General features: G+C 53.3%; 1 protein-coding gene across 16 annotated transcripts in view; it reads right to left on the bottom strand.

Annotated features, from left to right (window-relative positions):
- NFASC (neurofascin) overlaps positions 1 to 12911 on the bottom strand; it is a 94688-nt gene that overhangs the window by 66640 nt on the left and 15137 nt on the right. For 15 of the 16 annotated variants that reach the window (XM_064471971.1, XM_064471977.1, XM_064471978.1 and 12 more), the window contains exon 1: positions 10692 to 10909. The exons of the other annotated variant lie outside the window; for it this stretch is intronic. The gene's annotated coding sequence lies outside the window, so the exon portion shown is untranslated. Of the gene's footprint in view, positions 1 to 10691; positions 10910 to 12911 lie in introns of those variants that run through there. 16 annotated transcript variants of the gene reach the window in all.

The raw sequence follows: 12911 nt of genomic DNA, 5'->3' as shown, positions 1-12911 counted from the left end.
CACCACAGACCCAGCTCTGCAAGGCAGCCTGCAGCTCTTGACCCTGAAAAGAGCATCAGGCGTGACTTATCCCAGCAGCAACTTCCTCCTGTGGTTGCTTCTCCTTCGTGAGAGTAAATAACGGTGACCCAGGCAGGAGCTGTGTCTCAGCTCGCGTCTCGGCAGCGCTCCGGCTGAGACTGCAGCGAGGGTTCAATAGCTGTGAACTGGCCGAGCCTCCCAGACACAGGCTGCTGGCTGCAGTCAGTCCCCGTGGCCAGAGGAGACAGCAAGACGTGGCAGGAGTCACGCTGCCCGGGCAAGGTCCCCTCCCTCTGTGCTTTCATTAGTTAAAAAGCTCAAAAGGTCAGCAAAACGTTGAGTCTGCAGTTGGTTACACGGAGGTCCTGGGAGGACAAGGGTCCCGCAGGGTTCCACGAGCTCGGAGAGCTGCCCAGCCTCTCCCCTTCCCATGCCAAGGGCTTTCCCAGAGCACCTTCAAACCATAACTAAATGGTGACTCATTCAAACACCGAACTGGGGGCCGCCGAAGCCCCTCTGGTACGTGCCACACGAGCTGCCTCCCTTCTCCCGCAGGCGGTACCAGGAGGGCAAGCCGCCCTGTTCAGCCCCATCCAGGGATGCGACGCACAGTGTCACAGACGTGCACGCCCTGACACCACAAGAAGGGATTTCCCTTGGCGCGGGGGGAAACGGTTAACGAAGCAAAAGGGCCTGACCCGCAGCACGTGGGTGCCCAGGGGTTAAAGGGCCCTTGGCTGCTCCTACACCAGGAAGCCACTTCGGTAACTAAATGGAGTATTTGTGTTTGTATCTCACATTACCAAGGTCCTGGTCATTTGCAATCCCCAAAGAGCCTGCGAAAATAACCCATTAACCCTTCCATTACCCTCTAACTGCCTCCCAGGGACCCCCAGCACCCTGGTGAGTCCTTTGCTTTCAGCCTCAGCAGGGTCCATACCACAGCCCAGAGCGGTCCCCAGCATTGATGAGAGATGCTGTGCCCCTGCCCAGAGCCACAGCCCCCAGTGCCCCGGTTCTGGTGGCTGGGCAGGGGCAGCACTGGCACAAGTGAACCTGGAGACAAGGGTGAGCCAGGGGAGCAGCGCGGGAGCATGCCGGGCAAACCCAGCGGCTGAGGGACCTGGGAGAGGCCCGGTCCTGCCTGGGCCCCTGCGAACAGAGGCTGTTTATTCCACAGGTTCTCCTTTCAAATTGATTCACCAAGATTTTGTTTTACTGAGGAGATGGCAAAGAAAACAATTGCATTAGTAGAGACTACCCTTGATTTTATTAAGCTGAACATTCCCTCCATCAGGAAAATGCAGTTATTTCAGTAGCATAACCAGAAGGAAGGCAAATACTTCTGGATTTTAGGGTTGAAAAGTAGGACCTGCTCTAGGGCAGCCGTCCTGAGGCTGCACGGGCAGCGAGGCCAGGCTGGGGGCAGAGCTGGGCTCTTTCAGACCTGCTCACAGTCATGGGTGCTGTTCAGGGCGCACTGAATGGGTGCAATTATTCAAGTGCTGAGCATTTCCCACTGGAAATTATAGTATTCAAAGTTGAAGAAGGACTTGAGCACAAATGCTTTAATTTTCATGGGGTGGTGTAAGCCCAAAAGAAGAGCTGGGACAAGAGCTGCCAGGAGGAGCAAGGAGGGTTTTGCCCCCGAGAACAGGAGGCAGAAATGGCACCGAGCGCTGCGACCAGCTCCGAGGAGCTGATGGGCAGCGTCATGGGGTAAGTCCTTCTGCACCTCCTCAGAGGGCTCAGGGAACAAAGCGGGACTGTGCAGCTGCCCGCCTGCGCAGGAATGCACCTTTCGGGAGGCTGGAAATGCCACACTCCCAGCACGAACACGACACAGCATGGGCTGGCCACAGCTGGCAGCGATGCTGAGGTCGGTGGGGACCCACTTGCTGCAGCCCCACAGGTGTTTCCCAGGGTACCCAGGCTCTGCTCCTCCTTTAAAGTCTCCCCCATCCTTTTGGATGCAACACTGCCAACCCATCCCCTTGAACCACTGCTCCCCCAGCCACCGTCTCCCCCCGGTCTGTAACTGGATCAAACACACAGGTATCACCAACAAGGCAGGAACAAGCCTGCTGACGATTAATCTCGTAAGTGAGCTGTATTTACAGACACAGGCTCTTCCCCAGAGCTCGGCCAAGGGCCCTCAAGCTGTCATATCACCTTACAGCTAGTCATGATGTGCAGGCAGCTGCCAAACACCGTGTCCTCCATCCACCACCCTTAGTCCAGGCAGCATTCGCTGCGTGGAGCACGGCTCTCCAGGACCGCATCCCTGCACTGGGTACCCGCCCAAACCCGGAGAGATGCCTCCCGAGAAGAGTCAAGGTAGGCAATCAAGTTACTCTGCTCCTCCCAGACGACGCCTCGGAGCACATCTGGTTCCCATGTTCTGCAAAATGCCTTTGACATTTACTTTCAAACCCCAGGCACTTCGACAGCAGCGACAGAGCAAAGCAGCAGCAAAGCTGACATTTCATCCCTGAGCCATCTGACGTACAACCTTTAGACGAGACGATGGTGCAGAACAGTTTGGAGAAATGGGAGGGGATCAAGAAAGATGGGGCAGTTCTTGAAAACCTTATATAAAACTGCAAACAACGAGGCTGTCTGGAAGCCTGCCTCCCTCAGTGGCAGTGGATTTGCTTTTGCAAAAACGCCGTGCAGCGGGTTTTCCTTGCCTTGTGCACACTTAGATCCTAATTACACATGGGGAATCACAGGAAGGAGATCATTACCCCTCCTCTACGCTCCCTTAACAAGTCACATCATTACAGTATAATTGAGCTTATGCCTGGGAAATCTCATTTTCAATGACTGCCCACCTGCCGTAGCTTCACAAAAAAATTTATCTTTTACTGGACTATTCTGCAGGCATAAAGCATGTCTTGTAATGATTGTCCAAAAGGGCAAACCATGTAACACAAATCCACTTTTTCAGCCAGTTTTCCAAAGGAAAAACCCTCCCTGCACTGCCTGGCTTTCAGCTGTTACTGCCAATAACTCCTCAACCTCTTGGCTCATGTCAAATCCAGCAGAGGACCTCTCTGCCTCTGCTACAGTCATTCAATTCCTGCAAATTTTGTGAAAATGGCTTGTCAGGGAGCTTTCATGTTATGGGACAGACATTTGCCCAGGAGACTTAGATGCACAGACTTTATTAGTCGTGCAGTTAAAATCAAGCCAGCCCCAGAGCTCCCACTGCGCCCCTCGGCATGCACCCACCACCCCGACCCGGGCAGGCTGGGCGCCTTCACTCCCCCTTCCTCCCTCAGTCCCCACCACCAACATTTTGAAGTTGTTTATCTCCCAACAGAAGCAGTTGGCGACTCAAAGTTAATGGTCTACGTGTCTCCCACCATCCGCCTGTAAGGTTTCGGTGGCCCCGTTCTCACTGCCTGTCCTCAGACATGAAATATTGACAGCCTTTAACGACAGACAGCTCTTTTTAGCCTGGTATAACAGAGATGCTGTGAAATCACACATTATTTATTACCCTGAGCTCAGAACTAGAAGGAAAACACCATTCTCTGGTATTTCTGAGCAATGCCTTCGCAAGTTTGCCAGCACGTTTTCACATTACTCTGCATAAAATTCTCACCCTTTGCAACACGGTCATTAATATTGCCAGCACAGTCACTCCATCTGCCTTTTGAGCCCCCTCCAAAATGGTAAGAAGTTAATCGGTAGAAGCATTTGGCTTCTACATAATGAAGTTGGCACAAAACCAGCTTTTAACCTTCAGGGCTGAGCACAGGATGCAGGGTAGGGATTACTTGCTCACTGTGTTTAAAAAAACCCCACATAAATAAGAGGGATGTGCATGCTTATTGCAAGACTTGGCTGGTGCTTAGTATTTCTTTTAAAAAGCCAAGCCGAAGGCAAAGGCAGCAAGGCTGTGCCCGGCGCTGGGCACGGCAGCGTCCCATGTTGCTTCCCTGCGAGGTTTGCTGGGGAGGAGCCGCTCGGTGCACCGCTGCCTCCGAGCGCCGCACGAACCTGCCGTCCCTGGTGCCGGCGCGACGCCCACGCCGAGCCAGCAGCGGTTCTGGCACGAGCTGTGAAAATGGGAAGCTAAAAGCAACCGGTTTGTGCCCTGAGAGGGTGCGGATAGGCACAGGAATAATGTAGGTGTTAGTGATAAATGATAGGGACGTACCAGGAGTAAAAAACCCCCAACCTGCTGCAGGACTAACCATCGCCTTGTGACCTCCAGCTGTTCAAGACCAACCCTGGGACTACAAGCGGTGCTCAGCCGGGAGGCTGGTTTGAGCTGGGGGATACACGAGCTTAGGACTTTTACCTGCCTTCTCTGGGTTGCAAAACATTTCCAACATCCCACAGGCTGGAAGATACGAAACCCGTGTCCTACAAACCCTTGCAAATCCAAACCTCCTCTTGCTGACATGGACTGGAAGCAGGGGAAACTTCACTAGATAAAAACGGAGTTCAAAGAGAAGCAGAAAACAATGGAAAACTTCAATATTCAACTATTCCACTGTCTCTCACCTCATCTTAAATTCACCCAGCCGAGCTCTGCATCACGGAGGTGCTGCAAATGTTACATGCAAAATATCTTTGTAAAGCTATTAAAATACTGTAGCTGACAAGAAACAAGGGGTAATGAGAAGGGGTTGGGAACCAAGGGCTGAATCAGCAAATTTCTTGAGTGCTTTATGCCAAAGTTTGAACCGAAATCTGCCTTTGGTTTTCTAGTAAAACACCTAAATGCTGTTCCCCCCCGATAGCACTCGAGGAGAGGAGAAATGACCCCAGGGTAACACCCGGGATCAGCCCCGGCAGGAGCTGCGGGGGGAGCGTCAGGGTGGCTGGTGCTCCGCGCCGCTCAGCCGGAGCATCCCAACGCTTCCCAGCCCCGGCACCCTGGCCACGCTCCAGCTGGGCAGGCTGCCCGCGCTGCCGCCTGAGTGGGGCTCGGGAGGAACCCGCGCTCAGCCGGGCACCGGGTGCTGGGCACGGCCGGTCCCAGGGCTTTTCAAAAAAGAAACCACCCAAAAAACAAAGAACCTGTTCCCGAGTTCCTTCCCTTGACTTCCCCCAGGACAGAAGATAATATAGAAATGCAGAGCATGTTCCATGTTGGCTAAAGCGATATGGAAAACAGTAAATGTTTTTCACATGGTTTTTGAAAGAGTTTCCTTCCGTTTTTTTCTAGCACAAGCTGGTGACATTTTCCAAGCGACATTATTCTTACACTGAAGGAACTATGCAGGCTTGGGTTTTGTGTAGTGGCCTTAAGAGCGGAACAGAATCCAAAGGAAAGCTACATGTTAACTTTGACTTTAAAACCATAGTAAATTTGAGTTCCTTTACCAAAATGCACACAGAGAACCTTGTGGAGCTGGGTCACTGTAAGAGGAAAAAAATTACATATATACACTACACCGATGCCAAATCTCCCAGTATTCAGCGTAGTGCCGACTGCGACATCCCCCGCCTCCAGCGCCCGCTTGCCCTCAAGAGCCAGCACCGGTGCCACCGCTTGTGGCTGCCGGGCTCGAAGGTTAAGGCTGGTTCCTTCCACGCTACCACAGAGTTACCCGCTCAAAGCCCATTGAGAGCTAACGGCACCGACGAGCCTAACCCATTTAGACATTTCCCCACTTTAAGACTTTGTTAGAAATGTTGATAAGGCAAGCATACACCTAAAAGATAGCTACATTAAAAAATCATCTGTCCCCAGAGATATTTTCACAGCTCATTTATTAAACCCCCTCAAAGAACAGAGGGGAGAAGCCAGCTTCAATTGTTTTTAAGCTGTAGCAACCGATGAGAGGGTTCAGTTTTGCCTTCCAGCCTTGCTGCTAGTTTCACTCCTAACAAGCTGCACTTCAAGGCAACGTGCTTATCACACGAGCAGCTTTATTTCAAAACCAGGGTGAACAAAGGGAGAGCTAGCCACAAGCCTGATCACTTCTGGGCTGATCCTGTATCCCCCCCCGGCTGCATCTTTATACCCAATTCAAGCGGGCCCTTGGCTCGGGAGTTATGCTCTAATTTAAGGATGGGATTTTCATGCTTGTTTGCAGACAAGCCCATGCTCTACACTACAAAAGAGTAAAGCAACACCGTCCCCATCAGAAGGTGCCAAGGGGCTTCTGTTAATGAGCCTTGCCTTGGTCCCAAGCAGGACCACTTGGCTTTTCTTGCCTGAATATATATAAAGGCAGCACCAGCATTTTCCCGGTGCCCTGGTCAGAGGAAGAGCATTGCTGCCTGGCTGCAGGAGAGGTGGGCAGCTGCAAACTCGCTCACAAAACAACTACCCGGGCTAGGAAGGCAGCTCCCGAGTGTTTATCACCATCTGAGAAGGAAATGCACTTGCAAACACTTGACTGAAACATTACTTTTACAAATGTGGACAGAGGAATAGGGTCTGTACCGTTTCAGACATGGAAAGATGCCCAAACCCTAATGCCCTGAGGACCCGAGCCTGCTCTCACTTGGCAAGTGCTTCCCAAAGTAACTTGGGAAATCACAAGCCTGTCAGAACCAAGCCCGTTGAAACAGCTCGATAAAGCTAGATGGTTTTTTCACTGCTCATAAAACGCTCCTTTTTATAATCCTACAATTACAAATAGCTGTTTATTTTGCTAGTTAGCTTTTATAGAGCATGCCTTCCAATGCATGATGAAAAGTGTCAGGCATTTTCCAGGAATTTTCGGAGCAGAGAAAGTTTGGCACTCCATTATTTGAGGATCACTGAAAGGGTGCAATTAGCTTAAGAACAAGCATCTATTCTGGGTGGCAACCTCAGGATCCTTCCTCTGGCATCCAAACAGGCACCATGTGACAAGCGGATGCCAAGCAGCCGAGCCTCCCTCCCGCTCAGGCATGCATACAATTCCCATAATATCTGCCTCCCAGCCTCGCTCAAGGCTCAGAAAGCTGGTCAAAACCTGGAGGCATCTGTAACCCTTTGTACGCTTTGTGTCGTTTGAGAAAGCTGCGGATTTTCAGGAAACACGAGCAAACGCAATGCCAGCGCCGACCCTCCCCGCCCGGCGCAGGCAGGGCAGCGGCAGGGATCGGGGCTCTCGCCTCTCCTGCCCACAGCGGTATCTACAGCTGCGAGAAGAGGATTAAATTACAGTGGCATGAAATCAAATCAGTCCCTCATCCACCCCAGCTAACAGGTTTCCATCATCAAAATCCTGAGGAACACGAGAAAGGTGAGCTCCAAATTTTGTTAAAATGAAGAATTCCATGAGGGAGGAATGAAGCCTGCAGGGTCGAACCCTGCCCAAGAGCACACAGGCAGGCACAAAAGGTGTTTAGGCTTTAGAGCATCACTGAATCACACATCGAGATGGTTTGGAGCAGCGGATGCCCTCGCAGGATGTCAGCGCCCTTTTTGGGGGTCACGAGCCCCCAGCGCTCTCCCCAGCCGCTCGCATCCCCCCGGAGCGCAGCACTTGCACGTGGTCATAGCAACCAGCCTTCATGCGCAGAAACGCCTGCTGAGCGCAAAAGGAGGGGAATTCGCTCTCCCCAGCTCAAAAATTATTCATGAGAAATTAGTGAGGGTTACAGCAAGCCCTCTGAAGCATGCCCCCCACCCCCCCACGCTGCCTGGGAGCAGGCAGGCAGAGGACCTTCCTCGCCGTTTCCCTTGGCAAAAAGCTGTAAATTTAATATTTAAAAAAAGGAAAAGAGCCCTTTCTTGAGACGTCCATTCTGAAGCACCAGGTTGAGTGCCTTTTTTTGTTGTTACTGTTCTTAATTAGGAGAAAAACCTTCTTGAAGGGAGCCTCTGAGCAGCTGGCAGAGACCAGTCACCCCACTGCTGCTTTCAGACCCCCTTCTCCTGCTCCTCTAGCTCAGCTCCCGTTGCAGCCTAAGCCAGCATGAGTTGCTCACATCAGAGATTTCCGACCCCGTTTGGAGTTTTTTATTGGTATTATTGTTTTTACTCCAAATGCCAAACCCAATCTCGCACCAGAAGGTAAATTGAGGCTGCGGACGGAGACAGGGACGCAGCAGAGCTGTGGGGAGAGGGGCAGCCCTGAGCCACCCCTTTCCCCATCCCTCTGCCCCCAGACACCCACAGCCTTCTGCTTGTTTATTTTCACCTTAGCCCTTTCCTGCACCCATGTGCAGTCCAGCGAGCGAGGGTCAGAGAAATCCTATTGCTTACTGCAGTAAATAAACTGACATGGAAAAGAAAACACCCAAACCAGGATATATAAGTAGTTGATTCAATTAAAGGACCATGCTCTGCCACAATTACATGATGGCTGAGAAACCAGAAGCCTCCCTACCATCCCCACCAGAGCTCAATGAGCATTTCCCACCGGGAATCAGGGCCGGCTACCCCTGCAGCTCAGGGACCCCTCCTCCCCTTCCCTCCGGAGCGGGCAGAGGGTTGGCTGTGACAGGAGGAGCGTGCGTGCAGAGGGGCCAGCACTGCCCAGGGTCCCCGCTACACCCCCAGGAGCCTATTACCCATCCAACAGCCTCCTTTCAGCTATTTTATGCTAATTATTTTCTCTACAGTTTTATGCAAATTCTCCCTACAGAGGGAGATGCACGGAAACGTACTTGCCGTACCCCGAGTGGCGGCAGCGCAGTCAGCTCGTCACATCAGCCTCTAGACACGCCTGGTCCGGCTCCATTTGGGGATGCTAATGCCATCCTGACGGGTCACTGCTGGGGTGCAGGCGAGCTTGCCACACATTACGCCCTTTTCGCCAGTTCCCAGCAAACTGGCTGCTAGATATTACATGGTGACTAATGGCTCTTGTTGCATCTCCACCACCGCAGCCCAGCGCGAGCCCAGGGGGGTGTAATTTTGACCTGCTTTTCAACGCTGGCACTGTACGGCACCGTTATGGGTATGGAAGAAAAGCTGCCGGGGCAACGGGAGGAGGAACACAAAAGGCAGCAAAACTGAGCTTAGCCAGAGACTTCAGTTTCTGCTCTCCCAAATTCAGATGCTTCACAGGCAGGAGAGAGGCTGAGACTTGAGCTACATGCAGGGGAGACTGACCTGCAGGCAGCTCTGGGTCTGTGAAATAGAGTCCCCCCCATCAGATGCCTGATGGAGCACATTCTGAAAACAAACCAGCACTGAAACACAGTTGTTGCTATCAGGGCTTTTAGGATATGTTTCCCAGTGAACCTTTCAAGAGGTTTTCATTTTAATCAGATCAAATTACAGCTACAGACAGGTATGACTGATGCGTATAACTCGGCACAGCATCTCCAGAGCAACGCGGCTGCAATTACACCCAAACCATCTGACCATGCGGCCTGTGTCAAAACCTGGAGCAGCTCAGAGAGCAGCTTTCCTCCCCGTAGCAGAGGCAGGGTGGGGGGAAAAGGCTGAATCTGTGTGCAAGGGAGGGCTGGCTATTGCTGGGGGCAACGAAGATGCAATATCCTCTTTGTACCACACAGCTCACAGGTGCACCTGGATGGATGGAGGTGAGCAGGGAGGCAGATTTCCAGGTCACCAGCTTGTACGTGCCTTTTGCATTCCTCCAAAGCACAAAGCCGGCCCAGCGGGCTGCACTCTCCTCCATGCACGGAGCTTTCTAGGGCCTCAAGAGCCAAAGCATCTCAGTGCAAGGAGGGTTTAGGCAAAGCAGAACAAAGTCTGCCATTAAATAATAATGAAAATGCTCAGCACGGTTTGTGGAAGGAAGACGACACTAATCGCCTCCCCAAGGAGTTCACCTCCATCATCTCAGTCTCCTCATGCCCAGAGGCTGCAGGGTGCTTTAATGCCTCCTGCCACCACCTTGGGGTTGCCTGCAGTACAGGGGTGCACAGACAGACCCCGCCGTGGTCCGTCCTCTGCTCCCACGGCTTGATGTCTGCACCCAGGGGGAGCATCTATAGATGCTCTGGAATAACCTCCTTCCCACACCAGCCCAGATCCAAACTAACCTGCAGCGCAAGGGAGCAGGAGGCTACAATCAGTTTACACCCAGAATACTGCAGAGCCACCAACTCCTTTTGCAAGAAAATGCTTATTAGTAACCCAAGCAGTCAGGACAGCACTTTTACATCTTGCCCTAAAGCTCTCTGCAGTAAAATAGAAGCAGCCTAATTAAATCAAAAGGTACATATGTTTCTGATGAATGCTGGTATTTACACCACCGCCTCGCCCCTGAGAGGAATGGGCTGTTTCCATCCAGGCACAGCAGCACTGTTATTCAGCTCCATCTCGGTGACAAGCGACCCCGAGAGCAGGAATTAAGGGGTTAGATGCACACGTCATCCCTGCCTGACTCGGAAAAGAATGGAAAGCAAGAAAGTCAAAAGACACTGCAATAACAGAGATCAAACCCCAATTAACTTGCCCCAGGCAGCATCCAGCCATGGCAAAACGAGGCAATCAAAGAGCAAAGGGGGGGTCCGGGTGCAGGCGGCGGCGGGGAGTTCTCAGCACACCGCTGCCGCAGCAGGACAGACGCACAGACTGAGCCGCCGGCAGGTCTCACCCCCAAAGGTGACTCGTGCCATGCCCTTGGGAGGCCCTCAGGACACGCTGGTCAGCCCTCGGGCAGGACGCAGTAGCCGACTTTCCTGCCCATGCCACTGCAAGTGGCTTAACGTCCAAGGCTTTCACAGAAAATCACCTCAGCCACCAACCACCTCCTCACAAGTTCCTCCAAAGGCAAAGAGCCGCCTACCTTTGCCTTTCCCATTTAAGGCATGGTTTTTCCCCTCCAGAGCTCGGGTTAAGGTTCTCCGTCTCCTCTATCCCAAACACAAGGTGTCTCCATGTGCCGGGAAGGATGCACTAAGTCGCTTGCAGAGCTGTGAGCCCCGTGGCTCTGCCAGCATCCCCCAGCCCTGGAGCGGACCCGACCTGCCCGGGAACAAGCCCAGAAATCGCTGGGCTGCTGCCCAAGACCCTTTCCTCATCCTCCCCCCACCCCCCGAACACAAGGCTGTGTTATCTCCAGCCCACCCATCCCCACGGGCCAGTGAAGGGGAGAAGGCACAATAGCCATTATTAATAACTCTGACTTTCTTCTCCCTTCCCTCCCTGCTCTTGCTGGATTTTCCTTCATGAATAATGCAGGAGCTGTGGTGCAGGACACTACCCACTCTGTCCCCTGCTGGTCCCCAAGCCAGTGGGGAATGGGCTCAAGTGCCAGCCACGGCCTGTCCCCGTGTCCTGGGCACCAGCACCGCCGGTACGACGGGGTTTTGTTCCCAGATGCAGCTTCCTTTTGTTCCAGCCCCGCTGGCAGCGGCATCCGCAGCGGTGAGACAGACCCGCACATCACGCAGCAAAGCTGCCGAGGAGGCAGAGCAGATATCTCACCGACACTGGAGCCAGCCCATGGATGGAGGCTTCCAGGCCAGGGATTTCTAAGTATTTCACCAGTATTTCAGCACAATTTCTCGCTTCTCCAACAGCAGCATCTCCATTTTACAGCTATGGAAACTGAGGCAATAAAGGTGAGGAGTCACAAGGAGCCTCATCTTCTACCACGTTCATTTGAGCGACTCTCACGTTGCCCAGGTACCAGCTCTGGTACCAAACTGAAGTTCAGGAGAGTGAATTAATTAAAGCACACTCGCTCCATTGCCCAGCAGCCACAGTCCCGGTATGCCCCAACCACAGACTTCGCAGGCTCTGCTGAGAATGTTATTTACTGCAAGGTACAAGGTGAAGCCTGAGAAGTGCAACCCCCTTCAGTTTAAGCAGGGGAAGCTGAGATGAGGCTGGCCCACATGTGAGGGGCCACACTTTGGAGCGCACGGGCTTTCCTGCCCTTCAGCCAGCTGGGGTGGAAAAAAAGAAAATGAAAATTCCCTTTGAGCCCCCAGATCCTGGTCTTGCAATGCAGAAAGCACAAAGCACACTGCAGCACCAAGCTCCAAATGCCTCTTAAACCCTGCCTACTCCTGAACTGTCCTTGAGACTCTGTGCCTGGCGCAGGGTGCCCTACCTCGAGCTGCTGCACGCTGGGAGGTGCGCGGCCTTGCCCCCACCTCGCAAACACCCACCGGCCTGCGAAGCATCCGTCCTCTACCACCGAAACGGTCTAACAGCACACGAGCAGGGCTCGAACGCAATGAAGCACAAGCAGAGCAAAGCAGCTGCCTCCTCCCAAACCCGCTTCGCTCCAAGCGTTCTGCTGAATCACTTACTGCATTGCCGGCACCGCTGGTGGGACCGTCTCCGAGCCTTGCGAAGCTCGCGCCCGAGATGCGGCGCTCAGCAGCATCAGCTGCGGGTTTAACTCCTGGAGGATCACAGCACACCAAAGGCATTCAGAGCCAAGGAGAGGATAATTACCTCCCAGCAGGTTTCAGCAGAGCCCAAACTGTCCCTGCCCTGCATATAATTAACGGCATCGCTAACAGTTAAAAGCTTTTCTGCCAACCAGACTCTAGCTGTCGGGAGAGAAGCACTCTCCCCATGGGGGTGGCTCCTGGGGTGCGGAGGTGCCCAGGCACCGCTGAGGAGTGGGGTGACTCCCAGAACGGGGGAGAGGCAGACACGTCTCAGCTCGTTCCCACGCGCCGGCAGCGTGGGCTGAGCAGTCAGACGCGAACAGGTTTTCCTCATCGTGTCCCCCACGCTGCAGACAAGATGACTCAGAGCACAGGGGAGGGCAAGGCAGGGTAAAATAGAGGGTGAGGAAAAGGGCAGAGGGTGGGCAGGAGGAGGGCAGAGAGCAGGGGGAGAAGGGAGCGAAGATGCCAGCAGGGTCCTGGAGCCGGAGGGTACGCGGTCATTTGCAGCTCTGCAACGAGAGCCAAAGGCTGCAGCAAGCTCTGCACCAAGTGGCTGTTAGTTCCCATACAGATCCTGAGTTCCCGTTGCAGGGCGCTTCTCCTCCCAGTAACACCAGTATGGATGCAATGGCCCCCCCATCATCACACAGGGCCTT

Source organism: Phalacrocorax carbo, chromosome 23 (assembly GCF_963921805.1).
Source record: "Phalacrocorax carbo chromosome 23, bPhaCar2.1, whole genome shotgun sequence".
Classification (NCBI taxonomy): domain Eukaryota; kingdom Metazoa; phylum Chordata; class Aves; order Suliformes; family Phalacrocoracidae; genus Phalacrocorax; species Phalacrocorax carbo.
This window is presented reverse-complemented; position numbering and strand designations above follow the sequence as displayed.